The following is a 27,655-nucleotide window of genomic DNA, read 5'->3' as shown; positions in this document are numbered from 1 at the left end:
AGGTCTGCAACTGGGAGGTGGGAGAAGAGTCACCAGAGAATATGCTCTTCCATAGCGGAGCAGCTCAGCAATCTCAAGGCAGATTCTGAAGCTAAATATCTCTCTTCTGTGCCTGCAGCATTCATTGTGATCAGCATTTTGGTGGCCTCGGGTTGAGTCTGATGTATTTTCCTGATAGCAGAGTGAAATGCTGCATGTTCTACTTTGTTCAATGACTAGCTCTTGATCACTATAGGAAGAAACCAGATGGTTCCCACGATAAGTGATCAGCACTCCTGGAGTTTTTGAAACAGAGAAAGACAGATGCCAGCATGCCTTTTGCCAGGACCCATCTTAAGCACAGGCAATACAAGCAAATACTCGGAGGGATTGCACTTTGGGGATTCTCTCACTCTGGACTCGGCAACTAATCTTCCCAGTCAGCCATAGGACCAGAGGGGGAACACATCTTGCCTCCAGATCGCCTCCAACAGCATAGGGCCCTGAAAATCATAAGGTCAGTCCTACCCAAGATTTGATCCAATTAGACTGCTGTGCTTTTCTGTACATTTATTTTAATGTCTTATTTTTCATATAATGCATCAGATCAGCCTCTCTCTGCTCTCCCTGTGCTTGTGATTTATACAACTGAATGAGTAAGAAAACATATTTAACTGATCGCAAACCAAAATGCCCTGGTATGTAGGAGGCTTTCATTGGGTTATTTCTTTGAAGAAGAAGAAAAAAAAAAGGTGTGAGGTTGAGGTTTGGGTTTTTTTGGTTTTTGGGGAGAGCGGATTGGACAAACTGATACTGATATAGAGCCTTGTTTCTCCACCATTTGTTTGCACCATGTGTCCTGACCTTCAGCCAAACACCACTTCCTGCCATTAGCACAGAGATCAAGATCTCTGCAAAAGAAAACAGTGTTTAAACAATGTATTACAGGTACCTTAGTTTCCACTGACATAGATGATAGTACAAAGCCCAATCCACCCCTTAAATTGTAATAAAATCAACATTCAATTCAATGGATGATCCATAAATGAATCCATAGCAGAACTAGGGGGCAAAGGAGACAATGATCATAGCGAAATTACCTATTAGGGGCCAAACCTAACTCCCACTGAAGTCAATTGAAAGACTCCCATTTATTTCAATAGGAGCTGGATCTGATCCTACAGTATCAATTCTACTGTCTTGCAAATCTCCAGCCAGAGAATGTACCCTATATTAAAGGGATAGTGTCAAGTAACTTTGGTCCAAAATATAGGGTCTCTTTAATGGACACAGGAAGGTTTTACAACTCTCAATATTAAAGCTGGGCAAATAACCAAAAAAAAAAACAAAAAAATTGTGAAACTTTTAAAGGGAAAAATATCACAAAATTCAATAAGAATATTAATCCTATAATATTTTACCATCTATACCTAATCAAAACACATTTTTTCAATTTTTTAAAAATAAATGGAAACAGGTTTTGATTAGATTTCACTGTGGTGTTGGCAACCCAAACACTACAGCGTGTGAAAATCTGAAAGTAAAACTCCGTAGAAACAAGTCAGACTACCTAGTATATTTTCATTACCCAAGTAGATCAAATTGCAGCATGCAAAGAGCATGAATAGTGAAACATGCATTGGAACTGTACTCTTATTTCAGTTGTAATCAACAAAGGGACAATGAATAGTGATAAGCTTTATTTTATCTTCGCTATAAAATGTCTATCAATCCCTTTGGTCCCAAATACAAAAAGATGCATCCATGTGATCTAAGCCAAAAGGCTGAGAAGAAGACAACATCTTTTAGCCCCAGAGACTAAAGTCCCTGTCCTGAAAGGAGCTATCCATGGGCAGACCACTTTAGGCTATCTTCTGCACTGTCTAGAGGCAGGGGGAGGCCTCTCCCAGCTGGATAAGAGGCTTTTCAGCCGCCTTTATGCTGCTCAGGCCCTTTTACTCAACATAAAGGGGTTGGAGAGAGGGTAAGGATCTCGCCCTTAGTGTCACTATGAGTGAAATTCATAACATAAGGCATAAGTGGGACTTAAGTAGTACATAGGTCTTTTGCAGCAGCTCTGCCTAGGAGGTAATTTAAACCTGTGTGCGAACCTCCTGCTATGATCAACAGGAGCTCCTCTACTTATTATAGTCTTTATATGGTCTTAGAGACTGACCTTTCTTCAAAATATAAAAAGCAGGTGGATCGCTGCCTCACTGAGGGCAGCAACACTTAAGTCATACGCTGACTTTTTTTTTTTATTTTAAGCAATGGTCAGGATTCCCCTACCATGCTTATGCAAACTATAGTCATGTGTGGAGTTGAACTGAAGCATTTCTGTGCAAACCATGTGTCTCCTTCACTACAGAACAGACTTCCCAGTCATTTCTCTACTAGACCTAGCGTATTAACTCTGATTAGCGTTCTATGAAGAATAAATAATCACTGAATGAAACTGTAAGGTCCAAAGATGGTCTACAATATGTGACACCAAAGAATGGAATATGCCCTCATCATATCCTATTCCTGGCCATAAGCAAAAAAATCCAAATAATTCAGCAAGTAGGATGGTGTCACTTTACATCAGGGCCGGCAATTTTAGGTGTGGAGCTCAAATCATCATATTATCTAGACACGCTGATCATAAGAAAATAAGAGGGCATAATATTTAAAACAAGAGGGATCTCTCCTCTCACTGTCCTGGGAAGCAGTGCATGTGTGTTTTGTGCTATCTAATCAACGTGGCTTTTCTTTTGTTATCCATTGAGAACCAGTCCCACACAATAAAATGTTGCAACTTACCCTTTCACACAATGTATAGGCAATTCCCACTCTGTTACGTTGTCATCAATCCATTAAACGCAGTTTTAAAGTTGTATTAATTATAAGTGATTATTATCTACTGAAAGTTAACAAGAGTATTCATATATCTGTCATAAATAGATATATATTTTAATACATATGGAGGAGTTAGGCCACTGATTGGGTTTATAAACCAAAGTCATGAATCAACATGATATCCAAAGGCAAATAGAGCTTGTGGGGATGAGTGAATTAATTGAAATGTGCAAAATCATGTGACCAGACTGACAATGACAGAAGTTGTGCATTTGCTGAGTATTAGCAATACCCATTATTCCAGCAGGAGATTGAAATAAATTTCTTGAGAGCAGTTTGCTCCCAATTTGTTTATTTCAAATGGCAGGAAACAAATAATTTTTGCATAAGACCAAATTCTCCAAATTTTGATCAAATTATGGCTCATTTAAGTGATAGAAGATCACTAACCTTTTCTGATACAATACATATTTTTGGAGGACAAACAAATCCCAAAAGATAGTTTACTGCAGAAGTCACGGTTGGCACAAGTTATACTATCTTTGCTATGTATCAGAGGGGTAGCCATGTTAGTCTGGATCTGTAAAAGCAGCAAAGAATCCTGTGGCACCTTATAGACTAACAGACGTTTTGCAGCATGAGCTTTCGTGGGTGAATACCCACTTCGTCAGATGCAAGTAGTGGAAATTTCCAGGGGCAGGTATATCTATGCAAGCAAGAAGCAAGCTAGAGATAACGAGGTTAGTTCAATCAGGGAGGATGAGGCCCTGTTCTAGCAGTAGAGGTGTGAAAACCAAGGGAGGAGAAACTGGTTCTGTAGTTGGCATGACTTTAAGGACCCCAGGGTAGAATCAGCCCTTTAAATGTCTAGGATACTTTTTAGACTTGATTTTAATTTACATCTATGTCTATTTACACTGTGTAAAGGCAACTTAAAATGGACACAAATGACATTTACGCCCATTCACAGATTCTTTTGCACTGCCAGACCCATTTAAAGGGGCTGTAATGTAAATGAAAATCAGAACATTTCTAAAGTAGGTGGATTTTTTCCTTCTTTTTGTTCATCTGCTCCTTTTAGAAACACAAACACACAGCTGCACCAAAACATTGTGGCTTTTGTTTCTTTTCATTTTACAAATCGTGGACATGAGGGCAGTCATCAGAGATGGTTTCAAAAAAAATTGTTTGAAAGTTCATCCCTTTTTCAGAAATCTAAAAATTCAGAGCTGGCTCTGTAGCTGGTCAACCTGCCCCTCGCTAGAACCCCCCACCCCCAATTTGCAAATATTGAGTTGAATTTTTTTTTAATAAAACAAAATTGTCAATAAAAACATTTGATCAAAAATAAATCAAAATTTGGAAACTTTCAGCTAGTTTCAGTAGTAATCTTTTGTGCCTTCAATATAGGTGGAGAGTGTGTATGTCTATCCATCCCTATTCCCTAAATCTAGAGCATGAAAAGGTAAGCACAAACCTCAGTTGGAACCACAGAAGAGAAAGACAAAAATCAATTTTGGTATCAAATCACTCACAGATACTAAGCTAAATCAGGCAGTCAAAAACACTCCTACTCAGTTGAGAGTGCCCCTGTAAAGAAGTCTTTTGACATCACTTTGACATATTTACCTTCTTAGATGATTATTCAGTTACAATAACGTGGTGCTTTTCTTCAAACATTTGAATATAAGCATCTTGCAATCCCCCATTCTAGACAGAAAAAAAAAAGTTCAACAAACAAGGTTGTACAGCTGGTTTCAAAGGTGCAAGCTGGGCTCTAATTATGTACCCCAGAATACTATTAACATGAAACCAATTTGAAAACTTCAGGGGTGGTTCTAAAACCAAGTGATTCCAGGTTTTTGGAGAGTTCTATATAAACAATTAAAATATTAATTTAGACTAGATAACATGCCCCTGCCATTCAGATGATAACATGCTTCTCACAAGTCATATTAGCCTGTGGTTGCTACAAATGGCTGGTATTTTGAACTCAGATGCAATCAGTAAATATGAATTTTAAATGAATTTAAGTAAATCGAAAATAGCGTGCAACCTATCTCACTACATCCTTGTAGTTTAAAGCCAAAAAGACATTAAATCTTAATTTTAAATGGTGAAAGGATCCTTCTGTTTATAGTAGATTAATGGGAATTTCGGGCATTAACTGAGAAATAGTATTTCCCAGAAAATAATAAACAAGAGTGATCTGAAGTCTTAAAAAAAATAAAATACAAAAGATTTAAAAAGCTACATTAGAAGTAGAGCATGAAAAAAAAAACCTCCTACCTCCCCAGGTAGCCTGACCTGATTCTAAAAGAGCTAGTTATAATTAGGAAGACAGTTTCATCAATGCCCTTACAATGTAAACAATGATTGGAACCTTGTTTTCAGCTGATATACAAGATGCAGATAGTCACAGCCCGAAAAGGCCAGGACTGTCATTCCTGCCTCATCCCAGATCTGTTTTGTTTCACTAACAGACAAAATTCAGGCAGATCTGAACACTGTAAATGATGAGCACAGGCTGTTTAGCACGCTGCCTGCTTTCTGCAATGCTGCCGCCTCTGTCCCTATTCTCACCGGCTTCTCTGTCTGCTACACGTGGTCGGGATCAACAGTTTGCCGAGCTCGTCAGTGACACCTTGAACTTTTAGAGAAAAATGGGTCTCGCATGGGGATTTTCGGACACTGTCGGTTTCACCGGGTCTCCCCCTTCAAACCTCACTAGAGGAGAGCGTTCCGAAGGCTGGATCCTGCCAATTCTTTGTACCCAAGATCTCAAATTGTACCATCATAATAGAGACCGAATAGAGTCGCTCCTACTGCTCCCCAAAACACCCGGCCCCGATGCACTCCTCCAACAGTGCTGTTAAACGCTGGATCGTGCCAATTTTGGCCTTGACCCCCCCTTCCCCAAATTATAATGCCTAAACAAAGAACGAAACACCCACCCACTGCATCCTGGAACAAGAGGGCGGTAATAGCAGGTCCATTCCGCCCCCAAGACTGGATCCTTACAGTTTTTGGCCCCAAGCCGCAAAATGCCACTGTCTGCCTGAACTACGTTTAGACGGGAAAACTGGGTGTGAGGTATGCAGCCAAATATCAGCTGGACCCAGCAAGATACAGGTGTCAAATTAGAGTGTTTGCATCTCTCTGTTAGGAGGATGTGATGGGGCCAGGGGGGTACTCGGGGGAGAATGGTAAATTCATGGCGTATTCTGTGTTCTAGTAGTACCGTTTCTGTGTGTCTGTGGCCAAAAATACAGCAGGATCCAGATGCCAGATCTGAGGTGTGGCTCATCCTGGGCTGGATAGTCAAGGTGCAGCAGGAACAGCTACTGCTTGCTCGCTCTTTAGGCGGTCGCATTTGGGGGGACTAGGACCAAAAACTGACTGCCCGGTCCTGGGCCCACATCTGACTATTTATGCCGCTGGCGCTGTGGGATGCATTGGAGTCCAGAGGGGTGTGCGTGTGCAAGAGGAGCGTCTACACTTGTTCTTTAGGAAGCGTTACCATTTGGAGGGTGTGGGGCCAAAACTGAGTAGGATCCAGGTGCCAGAATCGGAGCGGGGGGGGGGGGACAGTTGCATGGGAATGTGTTGGAGGGGCTGGGGTATTTTCGAGGGCGTGGGGAGAGGAGACAGTGGGAGTGGTTAGTGTTGTTCTCTATTTTGGTGGGATAATTTGGGGTCTTGGGAACAACATTAGCAGGATCCAGGTAGATGCAGGTTTTGGCATATCCAATGATCTCTCTCCCGGCCCTGCCAACTCCTAGGTAAATAATAATATTAAAAAAAAAACCAGTGGCGGTAGCGATAGACTTTTTAAGTTACCCGAAAGGAAGAGACCCCCCCCCATACACACACGCACACGTACGTGTGCCTAGATCGCAGAGGGGGAGCAATTTTTTTTTTTACAATCAGCCTCTTAAAGGCGCCTGGGTCAATTTCAGTTTCTAACTTTCTCCCAAATAAAGGGACCCCGGTGGAAGAGCCGCTGGTGGTATCGTATGCAAATACGCATGCTGACGTCAGAGATCATGTGGGTTTTGGCGTAGATTCCCCACTGATCGAAGGATTTTTTTTTTAATTATTTTTATTTTTTTGCCCGTGTTTGTGCTGCTGGGGGGGTGGGGAGGAGGGGGCTTTGCCCAGGCTCCCACGTTCCCCAGCGTGGCGAAAGGCAGAGCCCTTCCACTGGGGGAAAGTTCGTGCCGCTGCCTCCTAAAGCCTCCTGGGCGCAGGTAAGAGACTCCCCCGCCCGCTTCCCCTCTCCTTGCCTCGCTCACCTCCCCCCCCCCCTGCAAACACCCCGACCCGCCCGGGGACGCGCCGAGGGCTCCCGCGAACCCCCGAACCTCGCTGCCCCCAGGCACTTGCGAGCGCTCCTGCCCCTCGCCCGAGCCCAGCGCAGGCGACCGCCAGCCGCTCAGACCCAACTTTTCCTCCCCGGCCAGCGCCTTTGGAAACGGGCTCGTGAATGGAACTTCAGCTGGGGGGGATTGCAGAAGGGGGAGAAGAAGCCGGAGGGGGGGGGGGATCGGATTGTGTTTAAACGCATCCGCCCCCCTCCCTGCCATGCAAGTTTGGGTGAATGGGGCAGAGACGAGGAGGAGGAGGAGAAAGGGGGAAAAAAACATGTCTACGTTTCCCTGTGTCTGTCGACATCAGCAACACAAAATATGGCGTCCGCTTTCGACAGGGCGTTACGTAGAGGCGAGCAGGGCGATTTTTTTTATTGCCTTCTTTTAACAGCTCCCTCTGGTTTAAAGCCAGATAAATCCGCGGAGCCGGGTGCCCAACGGGGGGGGGAGGTCCCCTGGCTCCCGCTGGAACGCGTGGCATTTGCACCGCTCGCCGCCCCACTTCTCTGAGTTGGCAGGGGTGGGTAGCGGGGGTGTTATTCTTTCCCAGTGACGATTTGTCCTTAATGTGGTGGCAGGCACCATGACGCGCTGGGGTGCAGCCCCTTTAACAGCTCCTGGTAACTGCAGATAAGAGGTGAGAGGGAGAAGCAGCAGCAGCTGAGACATTGTGTTAACAATCATGAGCTGGGGTGTGTTTCTACACCGGGCCCTGAGGTGGGTAGAGATTGACACCCCCGTCCCAACACACTGCCCCCAAATAAAACTTGCCACGACACTGATCATCCGCCAAACAGAGTTGCTCTCTCTTTAGTGCATCCGTCTTTCCTCCTTTTTAAAAAAAAAAGTCTCAGCGGCTGGTGCTTTAAACCATCCCATCAGAGGTTAATCCTCGTGGCTGCTGGTGGTGTTTTCAGTTCTTTTGTTGCAACTTGCTTTTCAAAGACAACGTTAGTAATCAGAGATCTTAGTTGTCTCTTGGCTTCTTCCGTCCGCTTTTGGGAAGAGTCTTCCAGATTCCTGGCAAAGTTTTTGATTTTTCTAAAGCATCACACCGGTGATTTTTGTTCTTTTCTGTCTTGGCTGAGACTAGGGGAAGAGAGACAATTCCCCCCCGTGTTGATAGGAATAAAACTTGGTTCTCAGGAAGTGAAGTTGTGATTTGCTGAGGAGTTCCACCTGATTGATTGACTTCAAAGCCATGTGGGGGTCTCTGCCCTCAACTGTTTCCTGATTGCCTTTTGTTTGCTTTTACTGTGGGAATCCAGCCTTCCGCAAAGCCAGCTTTTTAAAGGGACATTGTACATTTTTCCCCACCTGGGGCTTCTCTGGTAACTTTTTGAATGAAAGTTCCTGATCTTGTCAATGCGGATGCTGTTTGCAAACGTTTGGAGTTGTAGGGGATTGAAGGAGGCCTGCCAAAACAGAAAACCAAGCAAAACAAAACTTCTGTGTTAAAATTTGAAGTATAAAGGGGTGGGGTGGGTGAGCTAAGCAGGAGGTATTCAATCAAAAGGTAACTACATTTAAAAGGTTTCAGAGTAGCAGCCGTGTTAGTCTGTATCCGCAAAAAGAACAGGAGTACTTGTGGCACCTTAAATAAATTTGTTAGTCTTTAAGGTGCCACAAGTACTCCTGTTCTTTTTACATTTAAAAGATCTCTGTTTCATCACCTCATTACATTTATGTCCCAAGGCAGCAATGCCACAAAGTATCAAATGACTACCAAGAAGAATATACATCTTTTAAAATGGCATATTTAACATCAACCAGGGAGTTATGAAGCCCTCACAAGGGCTTGGTCACCAGTGGAATACTACTTTTTTTTTTTAATATAAGAATACCAACAAACATAATGTGATTCCTTCCCCCTGCTGCCATTTGACTGTGCCGATATCAGGGCCCCAGTTGAGGAAGATACTTCAGCACGTGCTTAACTTCAAGAACATGAAGCCTCAACTAAATACTTTCCTAAATCAGGGCTTAATGCATTAAAAATGACAGCTGCCTGAACTCCCTTTATAAAAAGAAATATTCTGGTTGTGTAAGCACTCTCTGATCTATGTTTCATTTTTTGGTGTACTTATAAGTAGTTTGCCTCTGCCCTGTTAATGCTTTGCCTTTAATTGTTACCCTTAACCCATAGCACTGAGAGTATGGTCAGCCTCAGGTATGAGGCACTAACAACCCAGTAAAACCACATAAATTCATAACTTTAACTATGTATTAATTTCCCCGTCAAGGAAAGCAAATGTACTGCACAGTATGATAGTTGAAAATGTAAATGCTAAGAAGCCTTTTAAAGTTTTAACACCAGCCTTTATTCTCATTCCTTTAACCTATTCATTCTTTCCAAAACATCTATCATATATGGATGGAAGATTTCACTTGTCATCCCCTCTCTCTGTACCCCTTATGATCCAAATCTAGGAAATCACTTAAGCACATGCTTAAATTTGAGCATGTTAATAGTCCAATTGACATCAATATGACTACTCATGCCGAAAATTAAAGCTAAGTTCCCACCTGCTCCTCCACATAAAGAGCAGAAACTCTCTCAGGTTTTCTCTAAGTAGGTTGCCAGTTGAAAGTAGCTCATTCTTGGATAAATAATTCCTCTCAAGTTCCAAAAGCCCTCTTCTCCAAGTTACGATAAATATATGATTTCTAATGAGTATGTATAAAATTAATATGTTGACCCTAGAATTAGATGTTAGTACCATCACGTCTGTTTGTTCTTTTTGCTGGTGAAACTTTATATGAGAAGACAGCTCTTGAGCATAATAAAGGTATCCTTTTTTTTTTTTCTGAATCCCCAAAGTATCTGATTGCTGCTGTGGATCTGCTTGTCCCTGTGCAGAATGTTGATTTTAATGCCAGAAATGACATCACAGTATTTGCATGTATCATGACTTCACTTTTTACTCCCCCTGTTCTTGGATTGTCTTGCAGAGTATTTTAGCTGCAGCACAGTTAATGTTTTGGGTCTGTTTGTGGTGTGGTTTGTTTTTGTTTTTATCCTGGCCCAAATTACTGTTTAGCATGTCCACTGAGTTTGAGGAATAAAAACAGCTACCGACAATAAATAAAATAATATGTTGGGTATAATTTACGGCCGTGTTGTGCAGCATCACTGTAAAACCAGATCCTTTCAGAATTGAGGGGATGTCTTGTAGATAATAGGAAAATTAAGTTTAACTTTTCAATGAAAACAGTGATATATAGATTTTTGGCTTTAAAAAGGAATTTCTTCCATGCTTCAGCATTACTTGACTAATGGTGTTATGCCCTAATTTGTGAACCTGTACACTTTTTAAATAAGTAATAAAACAAAACACAAGAATAATGCATAAGGTTTGAATTTAAACCCACCAAAGTAACTCACTGCATGGTGTGCAGGTATGTTTATGGGTGTCACATCAGCTGTAATTCATGTTTATTTTGCTGGGTTTTTTTATAAACCATATAAAAATATTTCATTCTGAAATGTATTACACATCTGTTTGTTATCCAGCGCATATTTGTTTTGGTTCAAAAATAGTTTAAGCTGTAAAGACCCTCTTGACTCCCAGATCTGCACTGAAAATATTCGTCATGTGCAACAACTTTTATGGACACAGTATTCTATTTCCACAGGCCTGGCTGAAATGCAGAGGGTGTTTGCACCATTCAAAAGAGAGCAGTGTCAGCACTACTAACCTCAGTCATTCAAAAATCATGAATCTGGCCCCAAAACATCATGACATTGACTTAAAAATCTCATGATTTTTAAGTCAAATATATTTTTGGTTCTTTGTACATACCTTGTCATTTTTGAGCCTCTACAGTTCATGTTTTTAAGCTATTATCTACAGCCATGAGGATTAGAAACTTTCTTTATGTGAAAACTGAGATTCACATGTCTCATGCCAACTCTCAGGATTTTATCAGTAGTCTCAGTATTTGGCAACACTTGATTCTGGGCCTGGCCTACACTAAAGAGTTAGGTCAGTCCAGCTACGTCACTCATGGGTGTGAAAAATCCGCACCCCTGTGCAATGAAGTTAAGCCAATCCAACCCTTGGGTAGACAGCGCTAGGTCGTTCAAGAATTCTTCTGTCAACGTAGCTACGGCTTTTTGGTGAGATAGATGACTTGTACTGATGGAAGAACACTGAAGTGCTGCCGCAGTTGTGTGTGCCGCTGTAGCATTTCAAGAATAGACAAGCCATGAGTGCTGTAGTATTGTAGAGAGAGACCCTGTGTAGTATGATTTCATACATTCAGTGTTGGAGAGGCCAGGGCCAGTATAGGTAAAGTAGGCACAAGACTACAGCTCAAATTCGTGGAGGCAAGGGGGGAACAATTTTGTTTTGCTTTATTACCAATGCAAATTTGCACACAAACTGAAAGCACTTCACTCACTTGAGTGGGTGGCTTTCCAGCCTGGCACATGGGGCCATGGGGCTACTCCCTAGATTGAGTAAAGTTGTTTCAGTTCTTGTGCAAAGCCGCACCAGTGGATGAGTGGGCACAGTCCTCGTGCACAGCTGAGTCTCACTTGACAATCCAAACAGAGCCAAGGAGAGAAGAGTCACTGGATAAATAACCCACTTCCTTCTCCAACAAGGTAGGGGCCCAGAAGTGCACGTTTGCCGAAGACCCAGTGATGGGTTAATCTGGCCTTGGGAGAAGACCCTAGATGGAATGTGTATTCTTGTCAGTGGATTGAGTGAGAAATGCAAAAGCTAAACTGAATGGCGTTCGTCACCTTTACAGCCAACAACAGAACACTAATATCATAAGAATAAACTTGACAGAATTCAATTTCTATTTTATTAATTGTTTTGACTGATAATGTCAATGTTTATTTGTAAGCATTTTTCTATTTTTATCTATTGTACAAAATTATGAGGGTTTTTTTTGTTTTAAATTTTTACAGTTGCAGGAAATTTGGGGCGTGTCAGACAATTTATTTAATGAAGTAGCTGTTACAATTCAAAAAGTTAAAGCTGTATAACCATTAAAACACAAAGTGTCACCTTCATGCCAAAGCATACTAGAGCTTGAATTACGGATAAGTACTTTGTAAGTTCTCAGGCAGCAGTTTTCTTAATTCACCCATCTATACATTTCTATTATTGATGGAAATATTTTTTCATCAGCGTGTGTGTACAGTCCAATCAAATCAACATTTACCATAAAAATACTTACCGATTAAAAATTCTAATCCTTCCAACCCTGCATAAGAAGTACCTTTGAGGACTTGCATTCTAATAGACGAATACATGCATTACAGTGTTAAACACGCTGCAACCAATGCAGAAAGGATCTTGACATTCACTCATGTGAGGCCACATCTCTGCTTTATGAAATTAAGGTGTTGAGCCAGGACAGACCTATGCTACTGCTGCCGTTCAGCCATCCAGGAGCCAGTGGGTATTTTCATGTTTGGCAATGGGAATACAGTAGCAGGAGCCAGCAGGGAGCTTGACTGGGCAAGGAATGTTGAGGAGGGGGACTGGAAGCAAATTGTGAGGAAGCAGATCCATGTATTGTGTACAGTTTAAAAACAGCGCACGGGGTGAAAGATCTATGCCTCACATACATCCTGGGGTAATAGTGTGGATAGTAAATAGAGAATTCCATGAACCTCCTTCACACAAATGTGTTTCACCCTGTTAAAAGTACAAGGCTACGCAACCAGAGTTCTGATGACTACATACCCCACGAGAATTCCGTAATTGAATTCTAGCCCCATAATTTGGATGAACGTGTGTTTATTTTCCAGACCTTTGTTTAGAAAGACCTTGGTTAATATTCCACATGTATTTTTGGCTCTCCTGCTCCCCTCTCTCCATAGTGGAATGTTCCACCAGCGGAAAATGGAACAACCAGGCCACCCAGTCAGGCTTCCCTGATGGTGTGAAAGCTGCACGAGCTGATACTCTTATTAAAAAGAGAGCATCAGAACACTGGAGAGCCCTGTGTGTTGAGCAGCTGCCGGGAAGGTAATGTTTGTAAGCAAAATAGCATGGTTGCTGGTGTGCATGTGATAGGAGCGGTTTGGGCAAGAGAACAAATGAAACAGTGCTCTGCCAAACTGCTCATGATCCCACAGTTGTGAGAATGCAACTGTGCTCCCTCAAGAGTGGGTATTCAAAGGAGAGATTGAGTGCAGGTTGATGGAGGGTCCTGTTGTTCATAGATATGGAAGAAAAGACATCCAAAGGCCAAGTCTACAGTAGGAGCGCTTTGCCAATATAGACATACTGGTGCGCTACACTGGCAAAGCAGTTCTAGTGTGCGCACAACTGACACCAGCAAAACTGCACTTTTGCTGGCATAGCGTATTCCAGCCCCATCAGTGAAATAAGCTACATCTGCAAAAGAGCAGTTTTGCTGGTGCAACTGCATTTGCATTAGGGGCTTTTGCTGGCACAGCTACATCAGTCACAAATCACACCTCCTCATACCCCTGACCAACATGACTATGCCAGCAAAAATTTGTAGTGAAGACCTGGCCTAAGACATTCCAGTGCAGAGCTGTTTGCTACAGTACATTTCTTGGTCTCTTCAGATCAAGACTGGGTGCCTTTCTGGAAGTTATGGTTTAGCCAAACACAAGTTGTTGTGCTCAATATGGAGTAACTGGGTGAAATTTAATGGCTTCTGATATACAGGAGAGCAGATTGAGCCATTCTCAAACTGTGGGTTGGGATCCCAAAGTGTGTCGTGATCCCATTTTAATGGGGTCGCCGGGACTGGCTTAGATTGCTGGGGCCCTGGGCCAAAGCTCAAGCCCCACTGCCCGGGGCAGAAGCCCAAGGGCTTCAACCCTGGGTGGCAGGGCTAGGTTACAGGCCCCCGGCCTGGGGCTGAAGCCCTTGGGCTTTGGCTTTGCTCAGGCTTTGGTTCCCCCCTTTCTGGAGTTGGGTAGTAATTGTTGTTGTCAGAAGGGGGTCATGGTGCTATGAAGTTTGAGAACCCCTGGATTAGATGACCTACTGGTCCCATCCAACCTTAAACTCTATGAATCTAAGAATTTCCCAGTGGTTTGTCCAGGCTAGTTTTAAATATCTCAGGGCTCTGATATATCCACACCCTAATATATCTTTCTTGCTGCCAGGAAATTTTTCCTGATATTTGGGCTCAGTTTTCCTTTCTTAATTTGGGCCCATTAGTCCTAGTTTTACCCCCTTTACCATCCTAAATAATTTCTCTGTTTATTATTTGCACGCTCCAGTTACCTGTAGATTTCAGATCCTCTCTTAGTTATCTGTTGTTTTTACCAGCTATTGGTCAGTAAATGCTGAAACTGTTTTTACTCATTTAGGCTTTGAGCAGTAAAACAGATTCTGAGAGCTTTTCTGACCTGCCTAAGCGAATTATCAGAAATAAGGACTCTTAAGGTTACTTTACGCTGCTTTTTAGGAGTTAGTTAACCTACTGTCTAGACTGGTGTGGGGAAGATGAAAGAAATAGCTTCTGGTACATCTCTTATGACAGACATTGTCATGTGAAAAATGTGATTCCTGCCTTTTTAAACAGAATCTTTGTATTTAATTGTTTCTTTAAAAAAAAAAAAAGAACTAGCAGTTAACTCTGTAGACAACATGGAAGGGGTTTGATACAAGGCTGAAGAAAAAAGCCCATGGACCTTTTGACATAGGTGTTCTTCTTCCCTGCTCTCCGAGTTTTCTGGAACTTTTTTCCTCCTCCTTATCTCTAAACTTATATTTCATGCTTGTTAGTTTCAGTTACATAATGTTACACTTCAGTAAGATGTTAGAAGCTGGAGATTCTTGCTCCTTTTTATAGATAGATAAAAGTCAAAGAGTAGAAAGTTTCACCTCACGTTTGAGATAGCATGTGTTCTGTATTTCAAAGACTCCATGGTTAGAAGCTGTGAGGACTAATCCTGCAAGATTTTGAACATCTTCAGCTTCCATTGAGCATCTCTCAGGTACAAGCCCTGGCTCACTGAAGGCAGGCAATTATCTCTCACTAAACAAAGTCTGAATAGTTTCACCTGCAATGTTGTTTGACATGATTTTTTTCACCACTAAAGCAGAACTGTGTTGTTGAATTCCTCCTGCCTACTTTTTAGCACTAGCTGTAAGTTACTGCAGAGAATTTTTCTCATCTCTTGTCTCTATGGTTATGCTGAGAATGCATGGATGGTGTAAATTTTATTGCTAATGTTCTTCCAGGTGTTCATATGGCTTCCCTGAAACTTACGAAATATCAAGTTATCAGAGAGAGAAGGGATTCTGATCTTGGTTAAAGCTAAATGCGCTGCGTTCCTCCAAAAAAAAATCTCATTTCACTCTTTTGGAGCAGAGTGACACTAGGTCAAATCTAATTTGTTTCCTGTAATTCAGAAGAAAGGATGTTGTTTTAAATAGTTGGCTCCCTTCCATTGAAAGCTTTTGATAGTAGCAGACTGTTATAAAGGATACACCGGCTTGCTGATTGTCAGCACCTTCAGTCTTAGTGCTGTGGATGTCTTGCAGGAGGCTGACTAACAGCCACCCATGTCCTGGGTCAAATGTAGTCATCGATGCTGTACTGCTTGGTTCATGCTCTTACTGATGGGTCTCAGGCCACACTAACCATTCCATTAGTATCCATTCTAGTATGCTATGTTTATGATGCTGCTATCTCCTAGCTCAGTTCTAAAACACAATAGGAAGGGATCATGATCTAGTGATTAAAGTACAGATTGGGAGTGGAGTCTGGGTTTGGTTCCTGATTACACGTTCTTGCTGTGTAGCCAGAGCCGGTGCAAGGATGTTTCGCGAAAACATCCACCTTGCGCCCTCCCCCGTCCCCGAGCCCCCGCCCTGAGGTGCCCCCCCCTGCGGCAGCTCCCCACCCCTCACCCTCCACCCTGAGACACCTCCCCCGCCCCAGCTCATCCCTTCCCCGCCTCCTCCCCGAGCACGCCGTGGCTGCTTCACTTCTCCCGCCTCCTAGGCTTGTGGCGCCAATCAGCTTACTTGCTGCAGGCGGCCCTCCCCGCGCTCCCCTGCCCCAGCTCCCTCCGCCTAAACGCCGGTGGCGACTGGGGTGGCCGAAGATCCGGCCGCCGCGGTCGCTGCCGAAGAAAATGGCGCCCCCCAAATCCTAGTGCCCTAGGCGACCGCCTAGGTCGCCTGAATGGTTGCACCGGCCCTGTGTGTAGCACTGGGCAAGTATCCTAGGAACTGATTTCAGAAGTGCTGAGCACCAGAAACACTCATTGACAGTAAGGGAGGTGAAAGGTATGAACACCGTAGAAGATGAGGCCTTGGGCTTCTCTTTGTCTTCCTTTTTATAAAACAGGGATGATCATGCTTATCTCACTGGGGTGTTGTGAGGGTCATTCACTGTAAAGCACTTGGACATCGTTGGATGGAAGGTACTAGATATTGTGTACATGGCCACAGTGGGGAGCAGAGAGGTCTGTTCCTTTGGCATAATCTGGATTCCCATGTAGATAATTCTCCTCGGTTTGCGAGAGGAGGCTAATGCCATTTGGGGAAGGACAGGATTGTGTTGTGACTCCGGACTGTCTAGATCTCATTATCCCCTAGCTCCATCTGATTTTGCTCTTGCAGATCCTCTGTGCATAAACCTGGGATGTCAGACTCATTGATGAACTGTTTGCTTTCTCAATGAACTTTACAGAGGACAATCTTGAGCTTCTACAGTATCCATGCCCTGGAACAGTACAGCCTGTCTGTTAGAGAAGAGACGTCCCATTGTCCCCACCCATTCCCTTGTTTTTAAAGGATTAAATTGTTTTCTTCTTTTAGGAGTACAGGTGATCAAATGTTTTGGAAAAAAGCATACACTTTTCATACCAATAAACATGTTTGAGGGAATCCTCCACCTAGTGGTACAATCCACTAGAGAAGCCTTAGAAAGTTTTTATCTTAAAACAATATTTTCCTGCCCACTCTGTCTAGCACAGCCTGGCTTACCGGAGGAACAGATTGTGAACTTTTCTTAATGGGGATTGTTTGGGATGGAGGTGAAGAGGGAGCAAATAAAGGAAGCTGTTTTGCTTATGATGCCAAATTGGGAACAAAATATCCATGCAGACTTAAAAATTGCACATGCTCTTTACATTATCAAATGCAATATTTATTGATAGCTCCTCCTCCTTTACCTGCTGAGTCTGCAATTTCTTGCATTTGTCTTTGAAAACAGATGATCCCAACTGCAGTTACTAGCAAAGATGCATTATGGGGTTGGCAGGCGGTTGTGATCTCATTGTTTGGCACAAGACAAGTGCAGATTCCAAACCCCAGATCTTAGAAGGTTACAAAAACCCATCTACTCTCTAAACTCTTTTTTGCTCTCGAGCATACAGGTATTTGAAACACCCTTAAATCCCCTTGTGTTCTGTTAGCCATTTGAGACCTTTGCCTTTCTCAAAAGTTATTTCATTCCAGAAGCTTTTCATGCTTGCCATGCTGTAGACATTTGCCTCTTGGGAGAGACTGACTGAAGCTTTGTGGTTGTCGACTAACTTGGAGAGTAGAATCTGCTCTTTAGGACGGTTGTCATACCACTCATTGGTGATAGTCCTTCTTTATATCCATTTTGATTGAGAGCACCCTTAATCCAGACGATTCAGCCAAATGCGAGAGTATTTATGGTATCTCCAAGTAGGCGGAGAAGGAATGTCACAACCTATCTTGTGCCAGATCTTCGCTCCATCCTGTCTCTTCTCAAATACCAGAAGATCATAGCACTGTCTTGTGGGTATAACTTAATCTAATAAAATCTGAACTCTTTTTCTACTTCACTCTTACATCTTTACAAGGGCAGTGTCTCATTATCGCTAACGCTCTATGGGCAGGCAGCTAAATTTCCTCTTCTGGCATTGGAAGGATCAAAGAGTTGAGACTTGCCTATAGGTCTTAGTTTCTTGGCAGGCCTTTCTTGTATCCTTTCCATTTTCCCCCACTGCCACTGTTTCCAAGTGCTCTGTGTCATGGCAATCAGTTTGCTAGAGGGGGCTGCTCATGGGTGACCTGACAATGGTCTCCCTCCTCAGCCTGAACACATTGCTCCATAGAGTCTCTATTAGTCTGGGAAGGGAGGGACCAAGCTTGGCTCCCATTTCTGAAAACATGACCAATGTTTTGGTGCCTAAATGGGAGCTGAGCTCTTCTGAAAATCTGGCCCTGATTGTGGGTATAGAATTCTTTTGAAGATTCTGGCTTTACTGACCACATTGGAGAGAGCAAGGAGTTTTCCAACAAAAGTGTTAGGGGTGTTTGCCACAGTGGCAGACTGCATGATGGGGTTGCCTGTGATGGTAGGGGCCCTTGAGCAGGGCTCAGCAGCCCTAAGGCTCACTTTTGGTTTTCATCATATGTTCCTAAAAGCTAGGGTTGCCAGTTTTGGTTGGATGTAGTCCTGGAGGATTTCATCACATGACATAATCTTTAATTAAAGATTAATCTAATTCCTGGAGACTCCAGGCCAGACCTGGAGGGTTGGCAACACAACTAAAGGCACATGCTTCAGGGTTACAGCCAGCCACCTGCAGGGGTTAGGAAGAAATGCCTCCCTCTCCCTCCCCCCCGCTGCCACCAGCACGCACATGCGCACGCACACACAGTGCATTCTGGGTTGGGTTTGGTTTGTTTCTCCTTCCTTTGAAGCATCATAGCCACAGCTGGTGAAGGGACATTGGACAGGGTGGGCCAGGGCTCTGAGGTGGCACTGAGCCCTCCCTCTCTCTGATGCTTGCCTGGCTGGTTCTTGCTCACATACTCAGGGTCTAACTCATTGCCAGATGTGGGGTCAGGAAGGAGTTTTTCCTCCAGGCTAGCTTAGCTGTGACATTGGGGGGGCGGGGGTCACCTTCCTCAGCAGTGTGTGTGGGTGCAGGTCACTTGCCAAGATTATCTGGGTATATCTCACTTAATCATTTCCCTGCTGTTGCAGGGGCCTCTGGCACAGGTGCACCTTGGTCCCTCCTATTCTCTCTGTGGCACATAATAGTCTAACCTCTTGTGGGCCGTCATACATTGGTCTACTTTCCGTTGTTGGGTTTAATGTGCGGGAGGTGTTAATGGCCTGTGTGATACAGGAGGTCAGAATGGATGATCTGATGGTCCCTTCTGGCCTTGAACTCTGTGACACAATCCAATTACAGTTTGGGTGACTAGCATTCTGCCTAAATTCACACTGTCATTCCGTGCGGATATTTCACTTACTGTCCTAAACTTTTGCTGTGAGCTACTGGGTAGTTTTTACTTTCCATTTCAGCGATGAGTAAAGGAGGGTGAAAGGCAGAGGGTGAAAGAGCTTTGATCCTTTGGGGAGAAAAGGTGGTGTATAAGTGTAAGCCTATTTTTCAGTGGTGCTCCAGGTTTATGTGAGATAAATGCAGATCACAAATAAGGTGGCAAGTGGTATGTTTCGCTCAGGATTAGGGAGTTCAGGACTTCCTCTATCTGCAGCTCTGTTATTGGACTCCTGAATAAATTGTCCTCCTTCAAGTATGATGTGAAATACTTGGTATGTCCAGGTTAAAGCCTTTTGCGTGGTTCCCAAAGCCAAAATTGCTGTCTGACGTGATGGACACGGTAGGATACTGTCTTGAACTGGGTCTTCACTTTATGTACCTTTTTAAAGCCTCTGTTTATATGTACGCTCTAGTCTGCTGCATCCCAATAGTCTCTCATCCCTTGGCCAGGGTACATTTTGAAGCTAGGAGCATTCCGGTTGTAAAATCACATTTGACGGGTGCAAGACTAATGTCCCATCCAAGAACTGGACTTTCAGTTTCCCGACAACAAGGAATTTAAAAAAAAAAAAAAAACCCTATACATTTACCATTATTTGTGCCCACTTGTTTGAGCAAAGTAGAGTCCTAGAAGGCCAAATAAAATTGAAGTAATATCAGGGCTTGCTGAAATGGCATCTTGTCCTCTCTATTGGAGTTCTGCAATTGGAATTCCAACAGCATTACCCAGATCCCCTCCAAAAATTGATGGATTCTGTACTGTTTTGTTAAGTGGAATGTAATAGTTGCTGCTTCACTGAAAAGGTATATAATGTGACTAGTGTGTAGCCGTACCACTGCTGTCTGGACTCAAAACCTTTGTGTCATAGGTACTGTACTGCAAACAGATTCTCCTGTAAGCACAAGTGGTTGGAGGAATGTGGTTTTGGAGTAGGAAAATGAGGTGGGTTTTAGCCCCACTTTCTCCAAGAGTTTCCTAGGAACCAGTAGCAAACGTAAAGTGCTAAGTGGTCGTGGATGTTTTAGAATATCAATTTGTTAAAATACCTATATCTGATGCGTCCTTTACTCTCACAGATTGCCTGGTATCAGCAGTGCCTTGTGCTAGGTAAGATTTGGTCCGACTGGCTCATGTCTTTGTATCATGCTTTTTCTTAGTAATGAGGTGGTTTTGGAAATCAGTCTGTTTTTGTTAACACCATTAGCGATATGAATTCCACTTCTTCCTCTTCTCTCCCTTCCCCCCCTGGCCCCTCCTTTTCGGATCTCTAGATGGAGGCAGTTACCTCATGCTGTAATGTTATGCTGGCATCCCACTTGTTTCATGCAGCTAGGCACTGCAATAGCTTCCTTCTGGAAAACCTCCCCCAGGCTTGCTTTCTGGCATAGATCAGATGGGAGACCATTCTTCTGCTTGAATCTGTTACAGCTGGCCTGCACGACAGAGCAAAGGGACTGTGCATTGACATGGTTCATTATTACTCTTTTTCAAAGTACAGACTACTCATTCTGAAACATCACTTGCCTTTCGGTCTCACCAGTTGGGTTTCTTTTTGGTGACTGCTTGATACATTTTTGGCTTGCTCGAGTGTCATTGGCAGTTTACTGTGTTTTAAAATCTGTAAGCAAAACAATACACGTACAAAGTACTGAAAAATCAGCAGTGTATATGGTTAATAACACCCTTCCGGACACTTACAAACCCCCTACCCCTAAATTCATATAAGTGAATCTCGTTATGTTTGTTTTAAAATAAAGCAGTTGTTATATTAATATAGGAGGCCGGTTAAAATGCATCTAAAGTCAGTTATGTCGGTGGTTCTCAACCAGGGGTACATGTACCCCTGAGGGTGCACAGAGGTCTTCCAGGGGGTACATCAACTCATCTAGATATTTGCCTTGTTTTACAACAGGCTACATAAAAAGCACTAGCGAAGTCAGTACAATCTAAAATTTCATACAGACAATGACTTGTTTATATTGGTCTATGAAATGTAAGTACAATATAAAAAAAATCTATTGTAATAGAAATCATGTAAAAATGATAAAGTAAGCAATTTGTAAGTAACAGTGTGCTGTGACACTTTTGTATTTTTATGTCTCATTTTGTAAGCAAGTAGTTTTTAAGTGAGGTGAAGTTTGGGGGTAGGCAAGACAAATCAGACTCCTGAAACAGGTACTATAGTCTGGAAAGGTTGAGAGCCATTGAGTTAGGTGACATTTTTGTTATTAAACTTTTCTGGCTGTTCTGCACCTCTAAACATCTGTTTTCAAAGATGTAAACATTGTTTATTATTTTTAAAAAACCCATGCTTGATAATATTTTTTGTATGCAAAGTTTCAGCCTAATGTGATTTAAACAGTTTTAAGGTATTAACGTCTTTAAATCAAGGGTTATAATCAATTTAGGAGATTCCACACTTAAAATATGAAAAATGTTACTTCCCGTAGGTTTTAAAGGGAAGCTCTTGTGAATTTGTTGCTAATTATGCACTTTATTATTTGGGCCAAGTGATAAATAATTACTTGAGTACAAAAATTACTAGAAATTTACAATAATACATTCCTATTTTAAAGGGCTTTATACACCGAGGATTTAAAAAACCAAAACACCTCTCTTCTGTACTGAAACTTGACAGGTAGGGTTTCATTGATGTGGAGGGAAGATGACTATTTTTGTTTAATACTAGAAAGCAGCTAATTTTATAGCCGTGCTCATGCAGAGTACCCCAAAATTTACCTGAAAGCGCTGTTTAGGTTATAATTATTTTTGGTTGGGGAGGGAAGAGAACATTCTGGCTCTGCCTTTTCAACATCCACATATGGGTTTCTTAGTCCAAATCTTAATTAGTTTTGTTTTGTTTGCAAAACACTGGGCCAAGTGCTGCACTCGGTTGTACCAGAGTAACTCCAGATTTGCATTGGTATAACCGAGACCAGAAGTTGGTCAATAGTTTTGCAAAGAAAACTCTCTTTTTACATTCTTCCCAGTTTAATCTAGAGCGCCTGAAAGGTTCTGAATTGATAGCCCTCCACCAAAGTGCTCTGTGTAGCTTCGGAACAGATACAGCTCAGGCAGCAACAATGAAAGCTTCCCCACGCTGCCCTGCTAACAACCTGGAAGGAACTTCTCCTAAGGGCAGGAATGCAGGTCAGTTTCATTTCCCCATTCAGTTGTTGGCCTGTCATTTTCACACCAGTTGTAGTTATTGGTATTAACGACAAACACCAGTGGTGGGTAACCTGCAGCCCGTAGGCCGCACGCAGCCCGTCAGGGCAATCCACTGGTGGGCCGCGAGACAGTTTGTAAACATTGACCATCTGCAGGCATGGTTCCCCGCAGCTCCCCGTGGCCGCGGTTCACTGTTCCTAGCCAATAGGAGCTGTGGGAAGCAGCGTGGGGTGGCCGGCGCTTCCCACAGCTCCCATTGGCTGGGAACAGCACACTGTGGCCACTGGAAGCTGCGGGCAGCCGAGTCTGCGAGCGGGTAATTGATGAAGGGATCCATTCTTGCACTGTACTGAATGGGCAAGCATTTCTATTCTTGCTTCCCCTAGCTCCAGCTCCAGCTGTCTCATCAACTATTAATGACCTGCTCATTAATACTATAGAGGGCTAGGACCAATCCTGCAAGTTTTCTGGGCTCTTTCGCATAGTGAGCAAGTCATAAATATTTCAGGAAAGGGCAAGAGCAACAGCAGATAACATGCCTTCAAGTTTCATTTGGCACTATTATTAAAGAGCTCATGAATATGAACAAGGCAGTTTCTTTCTTCTCTCTTTCTGAAGTTGCACTGCACAGCTAGCTGGAGGGTCAAACAGCCTGCCTACAATTGACAGTTTTGAAGCACCAGCGAGTAAATGGGTCCCAAGCTGTATGTTTGTCATATGCTCCAAGCTAAGTTCTGTAACACAGCAGATTCATAACCGAAGCAATGCAACCTACATACTTGTCCCCACCTTCCCGCAAAGTTGCAGCTAATTTGCAAATGATCTGCCTTTGCTGTAGTGTTTGCCTCTGATATTGATGTGAGTTAGAGACGTTAAACCAATTAAGCCTCACAACAACCTTATTAAGTCAAAAGTATTATCTCCCTTTTATGGGGAGATGGGGAAATGGAGGCACAAAGGTTAAACGGTTTGTCCAAGGCTGAGTTGCAGTAAGTCAGCCGGGGCTGCATGTGGTTTTTCTAAATTTTGCTCAGGCTTTCGATTAAATAGCATTCACCACTTCCTCTCGCCGGATTGATGCCTCCGGCTCCATGCTCTCTTTTCTGTCATTCTGTTTTTATGAGTGACTCTGGTGAGATATACAGATTGACACAGTAATCTCTCCATCTGCAGTTAATATCATCACCCTCAGTCAGGCTCTGCCATCATGATCTTTTATTAAGTTTGGTCACAGGGAAAACCTTTTGGTAAACAGTGTTACTACATGAACATACCTTTTATATAATTACTCTTTATAATTCTCAGGTTCCATATATTTTGCTGTTATATATTCGTTCTTGTCTCGTCTAGTCTGCCTCTCAATCTGTGTGCTCAGTTCCTTATAGTCTCTCCTTCATTTTTCTATCTCCAAGCCGTTCTCTTCCACTCTGCATCCTTTTTCCACCAGCTCAAACACCTTCTCAGTTAACCAACACTGACTTTCCTGAATGTGTTCTTTGGCAGCTTCAAGCATAATGGTTTTCAGTTTATTCCAGGTTTTGTTGGGGGTTGTCATCTTTTCACCTGTGCCAATGCTTTACACGCATTCTGGACAGAAGTTATTATATAAGTGCTATTGGGGACTTATTGTAGGACAGGACTAGGGGTAGATAACATACCTGCAGAATTGTTTTTCTTTTGGCCCAATCCTCTAATTTGTCTAGGTCCCTCTTAAACGCTGGAGAACCGAATGAAAGGAATTTTTCTGCCGTTACCAAAGAAGGGAGACACATAACGGTGTAGTAAATATCATGCCATCTCCCAGATCAAGCACACAAGCAAGATTCCTGATCTTCATAATTCAGGATCACATGAAGCAAAGGATAGAAGCAGAACTACCACCACAGTAACCTGGCCTCCCAGAGGGCTGAGCCACATATGACCAAATCGCAAATATCCATTGAAAAATGCAGAGAGTACAATTGCCCATTGATCATGTGCTTCATTGATGACTCAAAAGCATTTGATATTGTCTGACACAACTGTCTTTGAAGGACACTGGCAGACATGGGGATTTCATACCATCCCATTGAGCTCATTGCAAGTCTCTACCAACCACAGACCACAGTGCAAACAGCAGTAGGCCACAGAGAGTGGGTTTCCATACGACAGGGTTTAAGACAAGGGTTTATTTTGTCCCCAAGCCTCTCTGCCATGTACACAGAATTTATTAGGAGAAAAGCCTTGGACAGTTTTGAGGAAGTGGAAGGACTGGGATTTCCACTGGTGGACACCACTTAACCGACCTCAGACCTGCTGATGACACGACGCTCTTTGCTACAACCACCAATGCAGCGCAACAAATGTTGGAGTCTGCAAAAACAGTTAACAAGGAATATGGACTATTCCTGAATGCGACCAATAAAATGCATGCACATTAACACAACTAGCAAAAACCGGATGTAAGCAAACATCACAATGTAGTGGACAAGCTGAACAGGCAGTACATGAGTTTTTCATTTTCTGGGGGTCATATATGTCCAACCTAAGAGGCAGTTCCAAAAGAAGACGAGGGATGATCTGCTCAGCTATAGCCTCCCTTAAGAAAGTACGGGGAAACTGTGGCATTTCAACATGTACGAAGGTGCAACTGGTGAAAAGCCTAATTTTTTCCATAGCAATTTATGGTTGTGAATTGTGAGAAGTTAATGCTGCAGACAAGAAGAAAATTGAAGCTTTTGAAATGTGGGGCTGGCAAAGACTCTTGTGTATCTCCTGGATGGGAAAAAAAGACTGTTAGAAGTATTATTGGATAGAAGCAGACACTAATGTCCGCTGCAAATTCATGTACTTTGGCCACATTAGGCATAGAGATAGAAATTCCCTTGAGAAAGTTATTATGGAAAGAATGATGGAGGGTCAAAAGATGACTGGTGAAAAGATGAATGGATGGTATGTGACAGATCACTGGAAGGTTAGTTGCTGAGGCTCAAAGTTAGCGATGGATCGTGAAGGTTTCCAAAACGTCTGCTATGCTGTCACCAATATTCATACATATGTAAATGGATTTACTGACTTCTGATTAAGATACTCTCTCTTTCATACCAAGAGTACATGTGTACCATGTCCAACAGCCCTCCAGCTACTGCACTTGGTATATGAATGAATTCTCTTGCTGGGATTCAGAGCTTCATGGCCCATACTGACAGGTCATTCCTTTCTCTCCTCCCTCCTCTCGCTATGCCTGTCGTAGTAGGGTCTAAAAGAGATGCAACAAGAAGGTGAAAGGTTCTCAACTGGAGTATTGTGTCCCGTTCTGGGCACCACATTTCAGGAAAGATGTAGAGAAATTGGAGAAAGTCCAGAGAAGAGCAACATAAATGATTAAAGGTCTAGAAAACATGACCTATGAGGGAAGATTGAAACAATTTCGGTTTGTTTAGTCTTGAAAAGAGAAGGCTGAGGGGGGACATAACAGATTTCAAGGACATAAAAAGTTGTTACAAGAAGGAGGGAGAAAAATTATTGTTCTTAATCTCTGAGGATAGGACAAGAAGCAATGGTCTTAAATTACAGCAATGGAGGTTTAGTTTGGACATTGGGAAAACTTCCTGACTGTCAGGGTGGTTAGGCACTGGAATAAATTGCCTAGGGAGGTTATGGAATCTCCATAATTGGAGATTTTTAAGAGCAGGTTAGACAAACACTTGTCAGGGATGGTCTAGATAATACTTAGTCCTACCATGAGTCCAGGTCTCAAGGACTCTCAAGGTCCATTCCAGTCCTATGATACTCTGAAGGCTGAAAAGACCTTCAGTCCCAGAGCTCCAAGTAGTCAGTCTGTTTCATGTTCCTTCCAGTTTGACAATCATGTGATTTGTCATTAGTTTGATCATCATTGGAGTTTGTCCCTTCCCTGTGAAATGGGCAGGTAGGGGGTCTCCCTTAACCAGAGAACAACTGAAGATTGGCATGGATCTCGGCCATTCCCTCTCCCAACATCATAGTCCCATGCTGCCATAGGCTGCCTTCTGTAGGCATTAATGTTGCTTTGAAGGTTCATTGACTCCTGACTGGATATATTGGCTCAAGGAGTGCATGTGCCTCAGTGAACCCTACCTCTAGCCCTCCTTTTCAGAGTCCAAACTCTACGGATCTATATCACCATAGCATCTCACAACATTTGATGGTCCCACCCTTAGGACACTCGTGTGAGGCAGGGAAATGTTATCCCTATTTTAGGAAAGAAGAAATTGAGGTGCAGAGCGATTAAGGCCCAGATCCTCAAAGGCATTTCGGCAACTAACTCTCATTGATTTCAATGTGAATTAGGCACCTAAATCACTTTGAGGAGCTAGGACTAATACTTTCCCAGGCCATGCAGGAAGTCTGTGGCACAGCCAGGGAATGAATACACAGCTCCTGAGTCTCAGTCCAGTGCCTTACCCACAAGCCAGTTCTCCCTCTCAGGCAGAGGAGCTTCCATTGAGTCACAGAGAGGAAGGAGAATGCCATGGATTTGTGTGACCCCTCCCTGAGCTGTCTTCCAATTGCTTTGGCTCATCTCCACTCTAAAAGCAGGGTGGACAATATTTTCCTCAGTCTGGAATTTGAAAATTAAGCTGTGCTCTTCCTGCCTGTTACATCATCACCAGCAATGAACAGTCGGCAGTTGGGATTCAGTGGGCAATTTAGGTGGTGATATGCCAAGGAAATTAGCATCCAGCTCTTTCCTACAGCTGGCTGCAGGGGAGGGGGAAAAAATTAAGGAAAAAAGGGGGGGATTAGGTGGTCATTAAAGTAAGCAGATAACATGCCTTCCAGGGAACAGGCATCTCAAGTAAGAATGAGCTCATTTTACCATAATCCCTTTGAGTATAACTACACTTGAAAAAACAAGGTTATTCTGTATAAAGTATAACGCCTCCTTTTCTGTGCAAATGCCTTCACCAGTGTAATAACAGCTCTGTGTTTTAAGCATGCAGAGTATATCACAAGTGGCCTGTCTTTAATGTTCTTCTTGCTTCTGGACTTGCTAATGGCACTGAAGTGGAGGACTCAGGCAAAACAGACGCACATCAAAAT

At 43.0% G+C, this 27,655-nt stretch overlaps 1 protein-coding gene across 2 annotated transcripts in view; it reads left to right on the top strand.

Annotated features, from left to right (window-relative positions):
• Window positions 1–6,782: 6,782 nt before the first annotated feature.
• ZHX2 (zinc fingers and homeoboxes 2) overlaps window positions 6,783–27,655 on the top strand; it is a 115,731-nt gene continuing 94,858 nt past the window's right edge. For both annotated transcript variants that reach the window (XM_045006204.1, XM_045006203.1), the window contains exon 1: window positions 6,783–7,067. The gene's annotated coding sequence lies outside the window, so the exon portion shown is untranslated. The remainder of the gene's footprint in view (window positions 7,068–27,655) is intronic.

The sequence above is a fragment of the Mauremys mutica genome, chromosome 2 (assembly GCF_020497125.1).
Source record: "Mauremys mutica isolate MM-2020 ecotype Southern chromosome 2, ASM2049712v1, whole genome shotgun sequence".
NCBI classification, from domain to species: domain Eukaryota; kingdom Metazoa; phylum Chordata; order Testudines; family Geoemydidae; genus Mauremys; species Mauremys mutica.
Note: the sequence above shows the minus strand (reverse complement) of the source record. Positions and strands in the feature narration are given on the sequence as shown.